General features: G+C 46.7%; 1 protein-coding gene across 2 annotated transcripts in view; it reads right to left on the bottom strand.

Moving 5' to 3' along the window:
- The window catches only part of NDEL1 (nudE neurodevelopment protein 1 like 1), a 64613-nt gene extending 55997 nt beyond the window's left edge, over nucleotides 1-8616 (bottom strand). For both annotated transcript variants that reach the window (XM_074018566.1, XM_065532763.2), the window contains exon 1: nucleotides 8441-8616. The gene's annotated coding sequence lies outside the window, so the exon portion shown is untranslated. The remainder of the gene's footprint in view (nucleotides 1-8440) is intronic.
- Between the last annotated feature and the right edge of the window lie 14099 nt (nucleotides 8617-22715).

Raw genomic sequence — 22715 nt, 5'->3', positions numbered from 1 at the left:
ATTTGGAGGGTAAAGGCATGGACAAGAGCTGTCACTATTTAAGGGGGGAGACAGTGGATGCCAATGTTGTTTGTCTCTCCATGCAGGCCAAGCACATAACGTGGTACATAAGACAATGAACTTGTCACATAGCCTCCACCTGCCATTGTAGCTGTGAGAACTTGAAACCGGGCACAGTGGCTGACACCTGTAATCCCAGCACTTTGGGAGGCCGAGGCAGGTGGATCACCTAAGGTCAGGAGTTCAAGAACAGCCTGGCCAACATGGTGAAACCCTGTCTCTACTAAAAATACAAAAATTAGCCAGGCATGTTGGCACACGCCTGTAATCCCACGTACTCGGGAGGCTGAGGCAGGAGAATCACTTGAACCCGGAAGGTGGAGGTTGCAGTGAGCCGAGATGGTGCCACTGCACTCCAGCCTGGCAACAGAGCGAGACTCCGTCTCAACGAAAAAAGAACTTGAGCAAGTTGCTTTGCTCTCCGAGTCTCATTTTCCCCATCTATAAATGGAAACAGTGCTGGTACTGACCTCATAGTATTGTGTAGAGCTTAAATGAGATAACGTAAGTTATCCCAAGTCCAATTAGCCCCTTTAAGTCTTAGTGGTTGTCCCCTTCCAGCCCTATCAGATCTGACTCACTCCTTATGGCTTTATTAGGTCAGACACCCTGGTCTGAAGACTGAACACTGTTGCCTCCACAGTGGCTGTAGGTCTCATGCCTCAATTAGCCTTACGATCTAGAAGAAGCACCATTATTAAGAAGGGCTAGGAGGCCCTTCACGGATCCTTCTTTTCCTTCTCCCAGGGTGACGTCTTTTCTCCCCAGAGTCAGCCGTGAAGGTAGGGCTGTGTGGATTTGTCTCTGTATCCCCAGGAGCACTCATCAGAGCCCTGGAGGTTAAGTCCATAAATATCTGTGGACCTTAGAGGTACATAGAAACATCACCCCTATTTAAAGCCTGCGGGTAAACTTAGGTACCTGGGCTGAGGAATCCATGGCAGTGGGACCGAGGCTTTTTTCAGGATGTGGCAAAGCCATGCATGCAGGCGGGATCAGGGTGACCCTTGGCTCCTCTTTAGCTCCTCTCGCAAGTCTCTGAAGCCCCTAAAGATGTGAAATAGGGGAGTGTGCGGAAAGCCGCAGCTTGATCTGCCTGGAAATCCTGCCCACCTCCACCTCCAGAAGAAAGCCTGCTTCCTGCTTAGCCTGCAGCACACTTAAATCCCCTCAAAGCCCCTCTTGGGTTTGCCACCTGCTAATCAAGGCACCTGACCTCTCCCTGGCTCTCTGTCCTCACCTCCTGATGCCCTTCTTCCCAGATGATGGATATCCTGATAACTGAGACAGCACCCTCTTTGCCCAAGCTGGAGTACAGTGGTGCAATCTCGGCCCACTGCAACCTCCACCTCCCAGGTTCAAGCAATTCTCTGCCTCGGCCTCCTGAGTAGCTGGGATTACAGGCACCCACCACCATACCCGGCTAATTTCTGTATTTTTAGTAGACACAGGGTTTCACCATTTTGGCCAGGCTGGTCTTGAACTCCTGACCTCATGATCCAACCGCCTCAGCCTCCCAAAGTGCTGGGATTACAGGCATGAGCCACTGCACCTGGCCCGAGATGGCACCTTCTTAAGGATTGACCTCCACTACTTGCTTCCTCCAATTTACCACCCTGCCAGGGTAACCTGCCCGACTCCATACTGCTCTTAGGGTGCCCCAAGCTTTGTTGAGGTTTACTATGCGCTAGGCACTGTGCAAAGTGTTTCATGCGCAATATCCTGCTTTAACTCTCAAGTAACTTTCTAAGGTAGAGGCTATTACTATTCCCATTTTACAGATGAGAAAACTGAGACCCAAAGAAGTCATGCAACTTGCCCAAGGTTATGCCGTGAGTAGACTCACACTCTAACTTGTATTTCAGACATTTCTGTGAAATTGTGTTCACTCTGGTAAACTCTGAGAGAAGAGCCTGGATTTGCTTCTCTCTCACCTCCCATATTGCATAGAGATGGAAACTTACACAGCATGTTCTAACAAATTTTAGAACTACTGGGCATGAGTCACCACCAGGGAGCTTGTTAGATGCAGAACCTCAGGCCCCACCCCAGTTCTTTTGAATCAGAATTTGCATTTTCACAAGAGAAGTGGGTGATGCGTTTGCTCATCAAAGTTTGAGACCATACTGTTCTAAACTGAATTGAGTGGATGGTGCTCTACAGACACCCACAAGCCAAACAAGTATAGGAAAACAAAGCAAAAATACCTACAGGCTCTTGATCTTGGGAACTGCACTTCTGCAGGAAGCACAGAGCAAAAAGTTAGGGCTGAGAGGTTCCCCATGCCTCACTCAGTTTCCACTTCCCGGTGCTCCAGCAAGATCTTGGCCCTGGGAGTCTGGATAGCAACGAGACGTCTTTAGAGCGCCACCTGCTGGCCGTGATTAGGTATGTACCGCTCATTTCTGCTCCAGGCATTCCCTCTCAAAGCTGCAGCTCAAGGTCTGAGCCTTCTGTAACGGATCCCTTGATTCTTTATTTCTGTCCCGTCACCATTCACCATTCACTATTCCTGTCGCTGGTTCAGATAACTCCTTACTCTCTGACAATGATGCAGCACCCCTATGTTTGCTTAGCCCCTTGACCTCAATTCAGTTCAGCTCATTAGGCATTTGTTGAGCTCCTGCTGCGTGCAAAGCATTAAGACTTTAACAGAACAGCCTTCTCATGAGCATCAAAGCAAGTGGTCAGTAAATAAACTAGGCCGTTAGTGTTCTGACTCAGGGTAAAAGCACAAAGATTTAATACTGGTCCCTATAAGAAAGTATTTGCAATATTCACATGGACATAGTTTTTTGTGCTTTTTTTGTTTTTTGTTTGTTTGTTTGTTTGTTTTGAGACGGAGTCTCGCTCTGTTGCCCAGACTAGAGTGCAGTGATGTGATCTCTGTTCACTGCAACCTCCACCTCCCGGGTTCAAGCGATTCTTCTGCCTCAGCCTCCTGAGTAGCTGGGATTACAGGCGCCTGCCACCGCGCCCAGCTAATTTTTGTATTTTTAGTACAGATGGGGGTTTCACCATGTTGGTCAGGCTGGTCTCGAACTCCTGACCTCGTGATCTGCCCGTCTCAGCCTCCCAAAGTGCTGGGATTACAGGCATGAGCCACCATGCCCGGCCCACATGGACATATTTCTATTTACCTGGGTTTATATCTATTTTAAATCAATAAGAAAAGGAAAGCATCCAAATAGATAACTGGGGAAAAGATACAGATAAATTCATAGCAGAAGAATGCAAATAGTCAAAAACATTTTTAGGAAATTTACTTACTTTATCCCTTTTTTACCCTCTTTTTAAATAATCAGATTTTTAGAATTACTCCATTTCCCCATTAGCTTTTTCTTTTTTTTAATGGAGTCTGGCACGACCTTGGCTCACTTCAACCTCTGCCTCCTGTTCAAGCTATTCTCCTGCCTCAGCTTCCCAAGTAGCTGGGATTACCGGCACACACAATCGTGCCCGGCTGATGTTTGTATTTTTAGTAGAGATGGGGTTTTGCCACATTGGCCAGGCTGGCCTCAAACTCCCAACCCCAAGGAATCTTCCCACCTTGGCCTCCCAAAGTGCTGGAATTACAGGCATGAGCCACTATGCCCGGCCCCCATTAGCTTTTTAATTATGCATTCTTGTATTCTTGTTTAATGGTTACCTTAGAGATTATGACATTCATTATTAAATTAGTAGACCACTATAATTCATACTTCTATCACTCCCCAGGTAAAGCAAGAAGCTTACAACAATTTAACTCCACTATTTCCCTCTTACCTTTTGGCTATTATAGTCATGGAATTCCTCACATATTTTTTAATTCCTAAGACACTCTAATTGTTTTGTATGGTCAATATTCATATATTTTCTCCACCTACTTACGTCTTTTCACTCATTCATTCCTGCATTTCTGTGCTGCCCTTGGATTGTTTTCCTTCTGCTTGAATAACTTCCTTTAGTATTTCTTTTAGTAAGGCTCTCTTGGCAATGAATTATCTCTGTTTTCATTTGTAAACCTCTATAGCCCACCTTTCTTTCTTTTCTTTTTTTCTTTTTTCTTTTTTTTTTTTTTTTTTTTTTTTTTTTTTTTTTTTTTTGAGACAGAGTCTCACTCTGTCACCCAGGCTGGAGTGCAGTGGCGCGATCTTGGCTCACTGCAGCCTCCACCTCCCGGGTTCAAGCTATTCTCCTGCATCAGCTTCCCAAGTAGCTGGGATTACAGGCGCCCGCCACCATGCCCAGCTAATTTTTGTATTTTTACTAGAAACAGGGTTTCACCATGTTGGCCAAGCTGGTCTCGAACTTCTGACTTCAGGGGATCCACTTGCCTTGGCCTCCCAAAGTGCTGGGATTACAGGCGTGAGCCACCGCACCTGGCTTGCCCACCTTTATTTTGGAAGAATATTTTTCTGTGTAGAAGATTCTAGATTGTCAGCTATTTTCTTTCAGCCCTTTGAAGATTATAACATGCATCCTTGATTTCCATTGTCTCCTGATTTCCATCATTTATCTTCGAAGAATTATGCCTGCTTCTCCAAAGATAACATGTCTTTTTTTCCCTCAGCTGATTTTTTTTTTAAGACAGAGTTTCACTCTGTCACCCAGGCTGGGGTGCAGTGGTTCAATCTTGGCTCACTGCAACCTCCACCTCCCAGAATCAAGGGATTCTCCTGCCTCAGCCTCCTGAGTAGCTGGGATTACAGGTGCCCACCATCATACCCGGCTAAGTTTTGTATTTTTAGTAGAGACAGGCCTTCACCATGTTGGCCAGGCTGGTCTCGAACTCCTGACCTCAAGTGATCTGTCCATCTCAGCCTCCCAAAGTGTTGGGATTACAAGTGTGAGGCATGGCTCCTGGATCGATTTTTTTTTTAAGAGACTGAGTGTCACTACGTTGCTCAAGTTGGCCTTGTACTCGTCGGCTCAAGCAATCCTCCTGCCTCAGCCTCCCTAGTATTTTGGGACTACAGGTTCTCACCACTGCACCTGGCTCCTCCCCAGCTGATTTTTAAGAGTTCTCTGTTTTTGGTCTCAGAAGTTTTACTACAATGCTCCTAGGTGTGGATTTTTTTTTTCTGAAGAGTTATAGAGTTTCACAAATCTGTGGTTTAATGTCTTTCATTAATATTGTAAAATTCATAGTCACTAACGCCTCAACTATTACCCCGACCCAGCCACTCATTCTCCTGTATCTAAGTGATTCCAACTGAATGTATGTAGACCTTTACACCACGTTCCATATGCTCTTATGCTCTTTTCTGTGTTTTCCACCTGTTTCCCCATTCCATACTTTAGACTGAATATTTTCCACTCACCTGTCATTCATTTATGAATCCTTTCTTCTGTTGTATCTAATTTGCTGTTAAACCTATCTATAGAGGGTTTTTTACATCTTAGTGAGTATGTTTTTTAGTTCCAGAATTACCATTTAATTCTTTTTAAAACTAATTTCTATCTACTTTTTTTTTTTTCTTTTTTTTTTGAGACAGGGTCTCTCTGTGTCATCCAGGCTGGAGTGCAATGGCACAATCTCGGTGCACTGCAACCTCTGCCTCCAAGGTTCAAGCGATTCTCATGCCTCAGCCTCCCGAGTAGCTGGGATTACAGGCATGTACCACCATGCCCAGCTAATTTTTTGTATTTTTAGTTGAGTCGGGGTTTTGCTGTGTTGGCCAGGCTGGTCTTGAACTCCCGTCCTCAAGTGATCCGCCCACCTTGGCCTCCTAAAGTGCTGGGATTACAGATATGAGCCACTGTACCCAGCCCCTATCTACTTTCTTCAGTGTATTAGAGTTCAAATACAATAATACTAATACCTTGTTCTCCTTTAGATCTGGTTCTATAATCAGTTTTTTCTTGCTTTTTGTTTATTTGGTCTTGTCTCCTGGTATATCTGCTAATTTTTGTTAAATATTGGATGCTGGGTAGAATGAAAACTCGCATTCTCACTTACAGGTTGGAGTTAAAACAAAAATTGTAGAGGCTCTGAATGATGTTCTCCAGAAAATATGTAAATTTCTTCACCCCCCGGCCAGCCCATTAGAGTAGGGTCAAATCATTTAATCCAATCAGGAATTGAGATGTTACAGGCTTTGTGTGGGCTGGTCTATTTCTGGATTGCCCTGATTCCTCGGTCATGGTCTTGTAGGACTCTCTCTGAAACCCTAGGGCATTTACCAGATTCTTCTTATCAGACCCTGAACTCCAATTTTTAAATTCTCACAACCCTGAAAAGCCCAAAAGCGAGGCTCAGCTTAAGAATAGCTTTCTGATTTGCTTCTGCCCCTCACCCTCACAACAACACGTGCAGAGAATATGATTTGGCAAATTTTCTGAGAAAAGAAACTACATGGAAATTGGGGCTCGCCTCTCTCATGCCCTTTTCCCCAGGATCTTAGTTCCTTACATTCTGTTTGCCTTGGATTCTAATTTTTGAGCCCTGTGATACTGCCCAAGCTTTAGGTTACCCTTTTCTGCCCAGCCTCAATGTCTCCCAAGCAAACTGGCAAATTTCTTGAGAGTCAAAAGCAGTGAAGAATATCCCCTGACCTCAAAGTGGTTCCCTTCTCTCCAGGATTCTGGTTATTTAATTCCACACATGTTGAGTGCTTTCTGATGCCTTAAAACAGCCGTGTGTGTATGTGGTGTGTGTGCGTGTGTGTGTGTGTAAGAGAGAGAGATCTAATTTTTACATCGTCCTCTAAAAGAATCCTAATCTGATCCAAGCCAGTCTGTCACAACCAAATCAAAAAGCAATGGATGCATATTTTTTAAAATGAGAACTCTAGCCGGGTGCAGTGGCTCCCGCCTGTAATCCCAGCAGTTTGGGAGCCTGAGGCGGGCTGAGGTCAGGAGTTCAAGACCAGCTTGACCAACATGGAGAAACCCTGTCTCTACTAAAAATATGAAACTAGCCAGGCGTGGTGGCGCATGCTTGTAATACCAGCTACAGAATCGCTTGAACCCAGGAGGCAGAGGTTGCGGTTAGCTGAGATTGCGCCATTGCACTCCAGCCTGGGCAAGAAGAGCGAAACTCTATCTCAAAAAAAAAAAAAAAAAAAGAACTCTGACCATTCTGGAGAAGACCATGAGGGAAGAGAGTTGAAGCAGAAAAGGAAGTGAACGGGCTATTGCAGAATTCCAAACAAGCTGATGGTAATGCCTTAAGCTAGGATACTGACCCTGATGACAGAGAGGTGGATGACTTTCAGATTTTTTTCTTTTGGTAAAGATAATGTTATAATAATATCCAGGCAAAGTGGGTGGGGGTGACAACAAAAGACAATTTCAAATATCGCTGAAGGGAGTCCAAATTGGCACAACCTTCTAAAAGGCAAATTTACAATATTTATCACAAGGCTTTAAAACAATATTATCCTTTGAGCTGTCGATTCTATTGCTAGTAATTTATTTTAAGGAAATACCACCAATATATTTAGTAAAAACACTTATTGCAGACTTTTTTTTTTTTTTTGAGATGGAGTTTCACTCTTGTTGCCCAGGCTGGAGTGCAATGGCGCCGTCTCAGCGCACTGCAACCCCCACCTCCCGGGTTCAAGCGATTCTCCTGCCTCAGCCTCCCTAGTAGCTGGGATTACAGGTGGATGCCACGACGCCCAGATAATTTTTGTATTTTTAGTAGAGACAGGGTTTCACCATGATGGTCAAGGCTGGTTTCAAACTCCTGACCTCAGGGGATCCGCCCGGCCTTGGCCTCCCAAAGTGCTGAGATTACAGGCGAGAGCCACCGCACCCCGCCAACAATTTTTATAATAGGGAAAAATCGGAAACAACCTAAATATGAATCAACATGAGATTAGTTAAGCAAATTACTATATCTATTAAAAAAGAGGATCTAAAAGAATGTTTATTGGGATTAAAAGATAACAATTGAAAAAAAAAAGGTCCAAAAAGCATTCATACAATGTGACCCCATTTATCTTAAAAATAATTATATATAATATGTGTAAGTACAACTATACATTTTAACATAATTATATATTATATGGCCATATTATATATATACACACACACGCTGGAATAAACACCAAAATACTAATGGTAGTTTTCTGTAGAAGTGGTGTACAGCTTGTATTTTGTGTGTGTGCGTGCGTGTGTTTATGTGTGTGTTAACATTTTCCACATTTTTTTTCAACAGTAGTGCTATTTTTATCATCCGAAAATAAAATTGTTCTTACTCTGAACTCTGTCCCTGACCCTAGCCTTACCTGTCTCAAGAATTGAGGCCTCTCAGCTGTCAGGAAGGATTAAAGCCCTGGGATGAAGACTGCCAACTCAGAAAATCCTCCAAGGCGGCCAGCTCACATCAAGCACTCTTTCTCCAAATGCTGCCACCACCCCGGGAGTCGAGAGAGGTTTCCCTTCCACCTACCGTGTCCCTGAGAACAAATCTCCCCGCTGTCTTGGTGACTTCCCTCCCCTGCCTGTCCTGAAGCGTCTCTGCCCCGGGAGTGGGTCACTTGACGACAGCGAGAGGGAATCCATGCGCTAGATGCCAAGAGCGCAGCCCCGTGCTGCCCGGGCTGGCACAAGCTTGGGCCATGACTCAGCCCCTTCCTGCTCACCCGACGTCCCGCCCTGCTGTCTCCGCTTCCTCCCTGGCCCACACCCTCGGGTCACTATCCTTCCTTGCTAGTTTCATCCTGTTGAAAGAGTCCCAGCTACTTTTCTCTGGATTGTTTTATTTGATCCACTTCAGTGGTGTCCCATCCAAAGGACTCTCGGGTCAAGCATCTCACCCGGGCCTTGGGCTCAGCCACAGAAAGTCCTAGAGTCGCCTATTTCTAGCTCTGGGACCCCAAGTTTCTGTCCCCTGCGTGGGTGCCAGCCACTCGTGCCAGAGCGCCAGCCCTCACCCACTCGTGCCAGAGTGTACATGTGTGACACTTCAGATGGTACACAAGTGAACTTTTTATACTTAGAAGTTTATATTAATTTATTAAAGTTTGTACCATTTCAGGAATTGAGATTTCAAGTTTCATTATATTACATACATACTTTTTTTTTTTTTTTTTTTTTTTTGAGACGGACTCTCGCTCTGTCAGCAGGCTGGAATGCAATGGCTCAATCTCAGCTCACTGCAACCTCTGCCTCTCGAGTTCAAGAGATTCTCCTACCTCAGCCTCTCGAGTAGCTGGGACTACAGGCGCGTGCCACCACCATGCCCGGCTAATTTTTTGTATTTTAGTAAAGACGGGGTTTCACCATGTTGGCCAGGATGGTCTCGATTTCCTGACCTCGTGATCCGCCCGCCTCGGCCTCCCAGGGTGCTGGGATTACAGGCGTAAGCCACCACGCCCAGCCCCTAATTATATTTTTAAGGTACAGATACTTATATTTGAGGCTGTTAAAGATATGACTGCTTATGTTTAAGGGTTGTGTTTTGTTTTGTATTTTTTCCCAGGCTGGACTACAGTGGCGCAATCTCTGCAACCTCTTCCTCCCAGGTTCAAACAAAATTCTCGTGTCTCAGCCTCCTGAGTATCTGGGATTACAGACCCACTCCACCACACCTGGTTAATTTTTGTATTTTAGTAGAGATGGAGTTTCACCATGGTGCCCAGGCTAGTCTCGAACTCCTGAGCTCAAGCGAGCCACTCACCTTAGCCCCCCAAAGTGCCAGGATTATGAGTGTGAGCCACGGCACCAGGCCAGGCCATGTTTAAGATATTTTTAAGAAATTGATGTTTTTGCTGGGCGCAGTGGCTCATGCCTGTAATCCTAGCACTGTGGGAGGCAGAAGTGGGCAGATCACTTGAGGTCAGGAGTTCGAGACCAGCCTGGCCAACATGGTGAAACTCCATCTCTACCAAAAAATACAAAAGAATTAGCTGGCCCTGGTGGCAGGTCCCTGTAATCCCAGCTACTTGGGAGGCTGAGGCAGGAGAATGGCTTGAACCTGGAGTGGGCGGAGGTTGCAGTGAGCCAAGATTGTGCCACTGCACTCCAGCCTGGGCGACAGAGTGAGACTCTGTCTCAAAAAAAAAAAAAAAAAAAAAAAAAAAAGAATAGAAAGTAAAATGACTGTGTTGCTCAAACACCCCCTTCACCCCACTTCTGGCCCAACACACGAGTTAGGCTTGAGAAGGCAGACTTTTTTTTTTTTTTTTACTTAAACATGTATTGAGCTCTAATAATACTGGATCTTTGTGCAGGGTCTACAGAGCTGTGTGAAATAGGATCCCCCTCCTTCAAGGTCTTAAAAGATGTAGAGGAAGGCCAGGGGCAGTGGCTCACACCTGTAATCTCAGCACTTTGGGAGGCCGAGGCAGGCAGATCACTTGAGGTCAGGAGTTCGAGACTAGCCTGGCCAACATGATGGAACCCCGTCTCTACTAAAAACACAAAAATTAGCCAGGAGTAGTGGCACACACCTATAATCCCAGCTACTCTGAAGGCTGAGGCAGGAGAATCGCTTGAACCTGGGGGGAACGGCGGTTGCGCTGAGCTGAGATGGTGCCACTGCGCCCTAGCTGGGCAACAGAGCAAAAACCTGTTTCAAAAAACCGAAACAAAAAAGATGTAGAGGAGATGCCAGGAGAGATGTAATGAGGTAGAAAGGCATTCCAGCCAGGAAACGACCCCAAAAACAGCATGAAAAAAAAGATCACAGAGGCCCACAAGCCCAGGGCCTTCAAGACCTGAGCTGGAAGCCAGAGCTGTGACCACACTGTGTCGCAAAAGATAGCCCAGGGGAGGGGCTGGCTGGAGCAAGTCTCCAGAAAGCACTGAGGGCTTCCTGGGCTCCCTGAGTATGGGCTTTGCCTCAGGGCAATGGGGAGCCAAGGAAGTCTTCATAGGGAAGGGACGGGATGGGGTGAGACCTGTGGTCACTGCCTGTTGTTGGGCTGGGGGGCTTGGGAACTAAGGCAGGTGAATTGGGAATGAAATCAGTTCCTATTCTGCCTGCTAAGCCATGCGCCCTGACACAGCCTGAAAAGAAGGAGGGTCTTTTTCCAATTTACTTCCTAGAGGCAGGGGCCTCTTTGTGTTAGTTCAGAGGCCCAAGGTGTCCCCGGTGCTACCAGCAGCCCTGGGCTATGTAATAATGGGGCAGAGCCCACAAGGGTGAAACAATGGGGAACCTTGGGGTAAATCAAACCCTTGAGCTGGCTGGAGCAAGCCAGGCCAGAGCTGACAGCTGCAAATGGGTGGGGACACCCTCAGAGCTGCACCAACCCAGGGTTCTCCCCTAGTCTAACCGTGGCAACTGCAGCCTCACCCGGGTGCCCCAGTGGCATCCTGTGGGGTCACTGAAGCAGCAGATCTCGTCCCCTGGCCTCTGTGTAGGCTTCCCTAGGGACACGGCCGTACTTCACTGCATACTTTTGGGGTCCTTTGCCCTCTCTGGTTAGGCCCTCCCATCTGCCCACAGTCACCAGGTCAAGCAGGATGCTGAGAAGCCAAGGTGCGGCGGGAGGAGGGTCAAGGGTCATGTGCACACACACACTCATGGCTGGGAGGTGCTCCCACCTCCTGCCCTTGTGCATCGCCTCACTGTCTTCATGCTGAGCACATGTGGGGCAGCCAGCTTGCCTTCTCCTGCCTCCCTTGCATGAGCCCATCCTCCTCTGGAGCCGGAACTGGAGCTGGCCCCACTTGGCCAACTGTGAGCACTCAGGGCAACCGTGCTGTCTCCAAACAGCACACAACCTTCAGTGTCCCCGATCCGGGCCCTGGTCGGTAATCTAGGCCTACCCACAAGATCATTACCAGGTGTCTTTTCATGGACAGCAGTGACGTAAAAAGACCAAGAGTCTCTGCCCTGCCGAAGGTTGGCCTTAACCTGTAAATTCACATTCTCCATCTCTCCTATCCCCTCTCCCACCTCTCTCCACTGCATCTGGGCTGGGCCTGCAGTTCCCGGCCCCATGTTTGCTCCCCAGCCTCCAATCCCTCCGCCTTAGATATTTGGGGTGACTCACATTTACTCTTATTAAAATGTCAGCCCTGGCACAACGTTCCAAATAGCCTGAGTGACGCCATCCCATCAGGGTTGCCCCTGCCTGCTGCACCCACCCTGTCCCCACAGGGAGTGGCAGGAAGGTGGCGCAGACAGCTGCGGAATGCCCCTGCGCCCGGACACCCATTGTCCCTCCAGGGCAGCAGGAAAGCCAGGAGCTTCAGTGATCCCAATTCCCTGGAGATAGTGTGCAGGGAAAGCTGGGGACAGTGAAGACGGTGGGGACAGAGAGCAGGTTACTCTGGAGGCTCCTGAGGCCCTTTGGGACTCCATCTGAGCTGAACCACCGCAGCTTCCAGTCCTGCTCCCCTAGCCTGGAGGAAGGAGTACATCTCCAAGCTACCCAGGACCCCAGTGATTTCTGAAGCCAGAGGTTCCCACATAGGCTGCCCCTTAACATCATCTGGGGAAGCTGTTAAAAAGTCAGATTCAACAACTCAAACTGTGCATGTGCGTAAGGGAGAAAGCTCCAAGCTGTACTGTCCAGTAAAACAAGCAAGATGCACCAGCATGCATGTGGTGCACACCTTTAGATTAAAAACAGGGGGAAGGGCTGGGCATGGTGGCTAACAGCCACCTGTAATCCTGTAATCCCAGCACTTTGGGAGGCCAAGGCAGTTGGATCACTTGAGGTCAGGAGTTCGAGACCAGCCTGACCAACCTGGTAAAACCCTGTCTCTGCTAAAACTACAAAAATGAGCCAGGCGTGGTGGTGGACGCCTGTAATCCCAGCTACTCGGGAAACTGAGGCAGGAGAACTGCTTGAATCCGGGAGGCGGAGGTTGCAGTGAGCCGGGACCATGCCACTGCACTTCAACCTAGGCAACAGAATGAGACTTCATCACAAAAAAAAAGCAAAAAAAAAAAAAAAAAAAAACCACAGGGGGAAGGGTGGGCACAGTGACTCATGTCTATAATCCTAGTACTTTGGGAGGCCGAGGCAGGAGGATTGCTTAAATCTAGGAGTTCAAGACCAGCCTTGGGCAACACAACGAGATCCTGTCTCTACTGAAAATTTAAAAATTATCCATGTGTGGTGGCATGCCTGTGGTCCCAGGTACTCAGGAGGCTGAGGTGAGAAGTCACTTGAGAATGGGAAGTCAAGATTGCAGTGAGCTGCGATTGCAACACTGTACTCTAGCCTGGGCAACAGAGTGAGACCCTATCTCTCAAAAGAAAAAAAAAAAAACAGGGAATACAAATCCCTATTTGTATTTGTTTGTGTATATATAAATATAAATAACATGCACAAAACTAACTGCTAATAATAGCAGTTACCTTTTTTACTGTGGTAAAATACAGATAACAAAATTTACCATCTTAACCTTTATTGTTTTTTTGTTTTTGTTTTTGTTTTTGTTTGAGACAAGGTCTCACTCTGTCGTCCAGACTGGAATGCACAGGTGTGATCTCAGCTCACTGCAACCTCTGCCTCCCAGGTTCAAGCGATTCTCCTGCCTCAGCCCCCTGAGTAGCTGGGATTACAGGTGCGCACCGCCACATCCGGCTAATTTTTGTATTTTTAGTAGACACAGGGTTTCACCATGTTGGCCAGGCTGGTCTTGAACTCCTGACCTCAAATGATCCACCTACCTTGGCCTCCCAAAGTGCTGGGATTACAGGCATGAGCCACCGCACCCGGCCCATCTTAACCATTTTAAGTGTACAGTTCCGCAGTATTAAGTACTCTCATAGTGTGAGCAACCATCACCACCATCCATCCAGAATGCTCATCTTCCCAAACGGACACTCTGCCCCTGTTAAACACTCACTCCCCATTGTGCCCTCATGCCCCACCGGCCCCTGGCAACCACCATTTCACTTTCTGTCTCTACGATTTTGACTGCTCTAGGAACCTCATTTAAGTGGAATCATAAAGTATTTGCCCTTTTGTAACTGGCTTATTTCACTTAATGTTCTCAAGGTTCATCCATGTTGTAGCAGGTGGTAAAATTTCCTTCCTTTTAAGGCTGAATAAATATTCCATCATGTGGATGGACCACACTGTTTATCCACTTACGTGTTGATGGACATTTGGATTGCTTCCACCTTTCAGCAATTGTGACTAACACTGCTATGAACATCGGTATACAAAGATCTACTTGAGTCCGTGCTTAAATTCTTTGGGGTATATACCCGGAAGCGGAATTGATGGATCCTACAGTAATTCTATATTTAAGTTTTTGAACCACTGTACTATTTTCCAAAGAAGTGCACTCTTTTACATTCTCACCAGCAGGGTACAAGGGTTCCAATTTCTTCATATCCTCACCAACTCCTGTTATTTTCTGGTGTGGTTTTTTTGTTTTATTTTTGTTTTTTGGGTTTTTTTGTTTGTTTTGTTTTTGGTCTTGTTTTTGTTTATTCTTTTGAAGGGATGGTTACCTTCTGAAGGGCTGCACAGGAAACGGGCAGATGAGGGACAGGGAGGAAGATTAATATTCACTGCAGGTCACTTAACACTTTCTCACTTTTTTTTCTTTTCTTTTGAGACAAATCTTGCTCTATTGCCCAGGCTGGAGTGCAGCGGTATCATCTTGGCTCACTGCAACCTCTGCGTCCCGGGTTCAAGCAATTCTCCTGCCTCAGCCTCCCAAGTAGCTGGGATTACACGCACCCGGCTAGTTTTTTAAATTTTTAGTAGAGACGGGGTTTCACCATGTTGGTCAGGGTGGTCTCGAACTCCTGACCTCAGATGATCCGCCCACCTCGGCCTCCCAAAGTGCTGGGATTACAGGCGTGAGCCACTGTGCCCGGCCACTTTCTAACTTTTGAATCATCTGAATATATTACTTATTCAAAAAGGTACTTTGTTTTTCCAACAGGTGTTATGAAAATTTTCAAACATACAACAAAGACGAAAGAATTTTACAAGAATCCATACATCCATCACCGAGATTCCACCATTAGCATGCACTATTCTTACGTTATCATATATCTAGCCATTCATCTATCCAACTATTAAAAATAAGTAGAGTGTACTTTCCTGGGCCCCTCCCAAGACCTGCAAGTCATGAGTGGGGCCTGGAAATCTGTTTCTGTAATCTGTTCTCCAGATGATTCTGGCATTGGGAACTTCTGTTCTGGTCCAGCTACTCATCCCATGCAGAAACCACACCTGCAGTTAGTCAGTGGCCAGTGGGGGTGGGATTCTTCCCTTGTCTAAAAGCCCCTTAGCCTCACAAAAATGTCTCTCGGCTGGGCGCGGTGGCTCAAGCCTGTAATCCCAGCACTTTGGGAGGCTGAGATGGGCAGATCACGAGATCAGGAGATCGAGACCATCCTGGCTAACACGGTGAAACCCCGTCTCTACTAAAAAATACAAAAAACTAGCCGGGCGAGGTGGCGGGCGCCTGTAGTCCCAGCTACTCGGGAGGCTGAGGCAGGAGAATGGCGTGAACCCGGGAGGCGGAGCTTGCAGTGAGCTGAGATCCGGCCACTGCACTCCAGCCTGGGCGACAGAGCGAGACTCCGTCTCAAAAAAAAAAAAAAATGTCTCTCTAAGGAAGAGCTTATCTCACTGCGCCAAAATGGTCTCCAGACTCAACTCCATCCTGGCCAACCTCTTCCCCAGCACACGCTTTGGTGCCTCATCAACACCACTTCCAATGTGGCCCCAGAACTAGACAAAACTCCACAGCATGACCTGCCCAGGGAAGGGACTCCTGGTCTCGTCCCTCCCTAAGCTGAAACTATTCTTCCATGGTTCAGCGTGCATTTGTCCTTTCTGCTGAGAAGGGGAGAACACTCTAAAGTGATGTGGCAGTGTTTGCAACAGACACCTTACTCACTAAATCGGGACAAAATTAGCCAGGTCCCTTGAGTCAGAAAGTGTTTGCATCTCCTTACCCACCTTTAGCCTTCTCTTCTTGCCATAATGGTAATAAGGATGATTTCCATGATAATTGATAGAGAGAGATAAATGAAGAAATATGTATATATATTAGACAGATGAAGAGATTGGATAGATGATAGATAGATAGATAGATAGATAGATAGATAGATAGATAGATAGATCGATCGATCTATGGAGAGATTGGAGACAGAGATTGGATGAATGGATGGAAGGATGGAAGGATGGATGGATGGATGGATGGATGGATGGATGGATGGATGGATTAACTGATAGACTGATAGAGAGATAGATCAATGGAGAGATAGATAAATACATAGATACACAGAGATGGATCAGTGGAGAGATTAGGTAGATAGATAGATCAATGAAGAGATAGATCAATTGAAAGATAGATGATTGATTGATGGAGAGATTACATAGATGGATGGATCAATGGAGAGATAGATAGACATTAGATAGATGGATAGATGAACATATAGATGGATGGCTGGATCAATGGATGGGTTGATTAATGGATGGATGGAGAGGATAGAAATAGATTAGATAGATCAATAGATACATAGATCAATTGAGATAGATGGATCAATGGAGAGACCAGATAGACAGATGAATTGATCGATTGATAGATAGATAGACAGACATATAATTAGATAAACACTGATAGAGCCCCTCCTGCATAGCAGGTGTTGTTGCAGGCACATTACTTGCATTCATTCATTTTATTGTCACAAGAACCCTATAGAGTAGGTACTATTATCCCCATTTTCTACAAATGAAGCAACTGAGGCACGGAAGGACTAAGTAACCTACCCAAAGGTACACGGCAATTTCTCTTTAGTCACCAACACACATAAACACACATAGAGCACTCATGAATACTCATGGGCTGGTCTTTAGTTTCCCAGAGCTCCCTACCATCAAGTCCTATAGTGTAGTTCCTCCTGGCTACTATACCTGTGCTCTTAACCTTTCCTGATAACTAATTCCTTCTTCCTGCCAAAATCCAACAGTCTACTTTCCCAGAAACTTGCTAGATGGCTAGAGCCAATCTGAAAAATAAATTCAAGTTAAAGTGTCTCTGGCTGATGCATTTACCTCCTCAGGTAAATGTGTGTGTCCATGCCAACATATATAAGTATATGCAATTTTTTAAGTGGAATTCTTTTTTTTTTTTTTTTTGAGACAGAGTTTCACTCTGTCACCCAGGCTGGAGTGCAGTGGTGACATCTCAGCTCACTGCAACCTCCGCCTCCCGAGTTCAAGCGATTCTCCTGTCTCAGCCTCCTGAGTAGCTGGGACTACAGGCACCCGCCACTACGCCGGGCTAATTTTTTGTATTTTTAGTAGAGACGGGGTTTCACCATGTTAGCCAGGATGGTCTTGATCTCCTGACCTCATTATCGGCCCTCCTCAGCCTCCCAAAGTGCTGGGATTAAAGACATGAGCCACTGCGCCAGGCCGGAATTCTCTTTTTAGAACACAAAACCAAAACAGACAGTGATACTAAATATTTACATATTAAAGGTAATCTTCATAGTCAAGCTTCATGGGCCAGTGGAAAAGATATTGGCACCTTACGAACTTTATATCACCCCATAAATCACATCCCAAAAATCTAAGGATGGCTGAGACTGGCTCCGTCTCCTCTCTGGGGAACACACAAGGGGGTGATACTGAGGTATTTGGGGTGCCTTTTCAGGAATCCCCAGAAAGCCCTAGGCAGAGTCATGAGCCACATTGTTGAAGGGACTTAGAACTTTGCAATGTGCCTCTTGGAGGTGCCAGTGGAAGGAGAGAAATTTGGAGAGTCCTCTGGGATTAGACTTGCTGGATGAAAAAACAGAATGCCCACTTAAATTTGAGTCTCAGATAGAAAAGAAATACTCTTTAGTATAAATATGTGCCAGAGGGCCGGGTGTGGTGGCTCACGCCTGTAATCCCAGCACTTTGGAAGCCCAAGGCGGGTAGATCACTTAAGGTCAGGAGTTTAAAACCAAACTTGCCAACATGGCGAAACCCCGTCTCCACTTAAAAATACAAAAAATTAGCGGGGTGTGGTGGTGCACACCTGTAATCCCAGCTACTTGAAAGGCTGAGGCAGGAGATTCACTTGAACCCAGGAGGTGGGGGTTGCAGTGAGCCGAGATTGTGGCCACTGGGCCACAGATCGAGACTCTGTCTCAAAAAAAAAAAAAAAAAAAAAATCCCAGATATTGTACTGTATTGTACTGGACATACTTATACTAAAAAGCATTTGTTGTTTGTCTGAAATTCTAATTTACCTGGGCATACTGCATTTTCATTTGCTAATCTAGGACCATCTAACACTCTCAGGGAACGAACAAAAGAGACCGTGACGACGGCTTGGCACTCACCGATCTCTGTCCACGGTGAAGTGGCCGAGTGCACTGCCCTGACTGTCCTCCCCACCAGCTTCAAGGTGTCCATTGAGCCAGGGCCATGATTGACTGGACAGAAGAGGGGTCATCCTGTGTCATCTTATAGGGTCACACACATGCTGGGCTGTGCCTTGGACCCAGTAACTTACTTTTTTCAGAAGAAAACTGGTTTCTTGGTAACCTCCTGAGAGGACTGGGAGGGAATCCTCCAAAATGATTTCCAGTTCCCCAAACTTCATTCCCCATTATTCTTGATGACTTTTTTCTTTTTTTTGAAACACAGTCTGACTCTGTCGCCCAGGCTGGAGTGTAGTGGTGCAATCTTGGCTCACTGCAACCTCCACCACCTGGATTCAAGTAATTCTTGTGCCTCAGCCTCCCAAGTAGCTGAGACTACAGGCTTGCACCACCATGCCCAGCTAATTTTTGTACTTTTATTAGCGACAGGGTTTCACCATGTTGGCAAGGCTTGAACTCCTGGCCTCAAGCAATCTGCCCACTTCAGCCTCCCAAACTGCTGGGATTACAGGCATGAGCCACCGCACCCAGCGGATTTTTTTTTTTTTTTCTAATCACGAAAGAAACAAACTTTCAGGGCGAAAACGCAAACATCACAGAAATGTAAAACTTAGAAAGTCTCTCCAGAGATAACTGCTATGAACAGTTTGATGTGTCTTCTTCCAGATTTTCCTCTATGAGTATGATCATGTATTATCATCTTCATAAATAGAATTGTATTACACAGGCTGTTCTGAAACTTGCTTCCGTTTATCGTGATGTCGGGGACTTCCTTCCATATCTGTGTGCATTCCTGCTTCACTGGTCTTACTCCGCCTCATTCTTTATGTCAGTGGCTCTGGGTCTTTGGAGCTCTAAGCCCCTTTGGGTGTTCTATGAGTGACGAATGCACATAGGCAGATCCCACAGACATGTGACTCTGAGTGTCATAGACTTCCCGAGGCTGATCCACTACTGACCCCTTCACCCTGTGCATGATATGGGGCTGGGGGTGTGGAGGGAAGATGGGGATCACTGAAATGGGTCCAGGAGGGTGGGAAGGACGGTGTATGTGACTTTCCTATTGATAGGGAGACCCATGCCTGGCGAGCCTCAGTCAAAGGGGTCCTGGGTCACTACCTCCCCGGTGAGACCCTCTGACTCTCCTGAGCGCCCACCCCTGGGCTCCTCCTCAGGCTAGGGGTTCCTCTCCTGGCATCCTCAGCAAGATCACCTGACTCCAGCAGCTGCCAACCCCCTGGGCAACGCCAAAGCCTCCTGGCCTCAAACGGGTTGGGCGACATTCACTTCCTCGCGCTGTCCTCCCGACCTGCTCTGTCATTAGGAATCCCTCGGCGGCGGCGGTCACACTAACAGCAACAGGAGGAGATCGTGCTGCTGCCCAGCACCTCGGGGCGGCTCAGATCTGCTGGAGGCCCCAGGAGGGAAGGTGGATGCTGCTCTCTCTGGTCCCAGCCAAAGTGAGTCTAGGGGCCTGGCTGGGGGTGGGGAAGGAGCTTGGCAATGTTGGAAGGTTGCCAACATTGGAAGGATGCAGGAGAATGAGGGAGAGAAAAATTGAAAGAGAGAGAACAGACAGCTGTGGGTGAGGAAGTAGTCACAGCTAAAGCTGTAGGACCTTGCACTGGGGCTCCAGGAGGGAATCCCAGGTGCCTGGAAGTGTCATTCTGTCCCACAGGCTCTGTGCTGAGGTGGGGATGGGGGGTGTTTTCTCTGGGGTGGGGACACCTGTCCCTGTCACCCTGTCCTGGAAATGGGCTACTGCTATGGGGGAGACTCAGTGAGGGCAGCTCCCTTGGGCCAGCCATTGCCTTCCCCCTGCCTCCCAGGTGGCCTGAGGGGCATCCTTGTTTAGGGTCACTCTGAGGAAGGAAGGTTGGGTAGTCACTTCTCTGTCAGTGCTATTTCTTCTATTCCTTTGACCAAAGTCTGAAGACAAAGTCTTAAGCTCTGAGCTTCAGTTCCCTTATCTATGAAATGGAGACACTCCCTACCTCCCAGCGTTGTTGTCAGGATCAGATGAGGAAGGGATGCAAAATGCCAAGTGCATAATTAGGATTCAATAAATGGTCGCTGTTGTAATTATTTATTATTAGCTCAATACTGGTCCTACTTCACCTAAGAAGACCTTCCAGCCCTCCTCTCCCCTCATTTTCCTAAGGCACCAGTAGGGATGCTTTTGGCACTTACTGCATCATTCTCGAACTTGTTTGTGCTCAAACTAGAGTATGTTCCTTGCATTTCTTCTGTTGCCCTCTCCCTCACCCCAGCACCCAGACAGAATCAGGCCTTAAGAGGAACTCAAGGATGGAGAATGGAATGGGATTCAGAAAGGGAGAGAGGCAAAGAGGGAGGGGTCAGGGAAAGACTGAGAAAGGGAAGCAAGAAGGTGGGGAAGGAGATAGCATTGTCCAGGTGTGAATGGCGTGGCTCTCTGGAAGCACGGGAAGGGGGAAGGATTGCCCAGAGAGGCCATCGTTGAAAGGGGGAAGGATTGCCCAGAGAGGCCATCGTTGGAAGGGGGAAGGCTTGCCCAGAGACGCCATCGTTGAAAGGGAGAAGGATTGCCCAGAGAGGCCATGTTTGGAAGGGAGAAGGCTTGCCCAGAGAGGCCATTGTTGGAAGGGGGAAGGCTTGCCCAGAGACGCCATCGTTGAAAGGGAGAAGGATTGCCCAGAGAGGCCATCAATGGGGCTGGAATGTCTTCTGCACTCCCTGGGTCCTTTTCACTTTTCCGCTAACTCGAATGAAAAGTACAGGCTCTCCGCCTCCTTCCCCGCTCGTCTCAAGGCGGATGGTGCTTCCTAACTTGGCTGATACCTACTCACCCAATCTATCAGCTGATTCTCACAATGTTCTACCATCTACGGAATCTGTCTCTGTTAACTCCCCTCCGTCACCTTCACCGGTGACCTTAGGCAGGTCATTTCCCTCTCTCTAGACATGGATCTGCTCATCTCTGAAACTAGGAACTTCAACTAAGTGATCTCTAAAGTCCTTTTTTCCCTCTAGGATTCCTTATTTGCTCGTCTTCTCTTGTCAGCCTTGATCTCTACTTCTCAGTTATCCAAACAACTTAAACCATCGATCATCAATCCTCCTTTCAAAAAAATATCTTTTTTGAGAAAATTTATAAATGTCCGCTGAGCTCTAAAGTTTTATAAGAACTTCCTTGACCACTACTTACCCCTAATATGTAAGCTCAGTACCTAGCATATAGCAGGTGGTCAATAAATATGTGTTGAATAATTAGACGGATGGATGGATGGATAGAAGGATGGAACTCTTGCCGTCATACACTTTGGGGAGTTATGAAATGTAATGAAACATATTAATAGTTGATTGACTTAAGAAAATCATGGCCATCCTGATTATAATGGCTGTTTGGTATAAACATTTGCAAATGTGTTATTAAAAAACTGCTAAGAAACATTGGAATAACCATTTAAACTCTTATTGATCGCCCATCGCTTATCTTATCCATTGTCATCTTGTTCAGTTATTCTAATTTGAGATGAGTTGCCCTCTGTCAAGGGGGTGCGATTTTTTTAATCATCCACATACCAAGGAACATTTGGGGATGACAAGGAAGGAAAGGAAGGCAAATGCTGTGGCTGCCTCAAGAGCTGTAACAGGGGTCTCCAAGTCTCCTTTGGGAGAAGAGGTGACAGGACGTGGCCTGTCTTAATAATGACAACTGCCATTTACTGAGCACTTACTCTGAGCCAAACTCTTGACTCACATTAGCTCACTTAATTCCCCCAACAACTCTCCGAGGAAGATGGTACCATTATTATCAAGTTCATCTTATGGACAGGAAACTGAGACTCAGAGAGGTTAAACAACTTGGTTAAGCTTATACAGACAGTAATGGGTAGATCAAAGATTTGAACCCCTAGCCCCATCCTGCGGGCCACACTGACCACCTCAAAGACCACACCTGGAAACTCCCAAAAAGGTTTGGGGGCTGCCTCCAGGATGCCAGATTCCTTATCCCACCTCCAAATATTTTTGCTGTTTCTTAGACTATGGGACATTTTCAACTCGGCAAAATGGATTTGGAGCCGAGCCAAACCAAGAGAGGGAGGGATTCTGAAAGATTTGTGATCTTAACAGTTGTCCTTCATATACATTGATTTTATTCTGATTATGTCATCTCTCAGGTCTGGGGGCTGCCATGCAGCTCTATTTTATCAGTGTGCCCAGGGGTCTTTTGTCTCTGTTATGGATGGAAGAAAGTAGCAATAACATGGAATCATGGTTCCTTTTAAAGAAGCCGTTCTAGATAAGTTTAGGCGACACAGTTGTGACACTGTGAACTTTTCAATGAGGACACTTGGACCTCACCACACACCCCAGTGGATGTTTCCCTTCAAAGCCATCGACTTGGGAAGCCATGTACTTAATCAAA

This window comes from Macaca fascicularis, chromosome 16, assembly GCF_037993035.2.
Source record: "Macaca fascicularis isolate 582-1 chromosome 16, T2T-MFA8v1.1".
Taxonomy (NCBI): Eukaryota; Metazoa; Chordata; class Mammalia; order Primates; family Cercopithecidae; genus Macaca; species Macaca fascicularis.
Note: the sequence above shows the minus strand (reverse complement) of the source record. Positions and strands in the feature narration are given on the sequence as shown.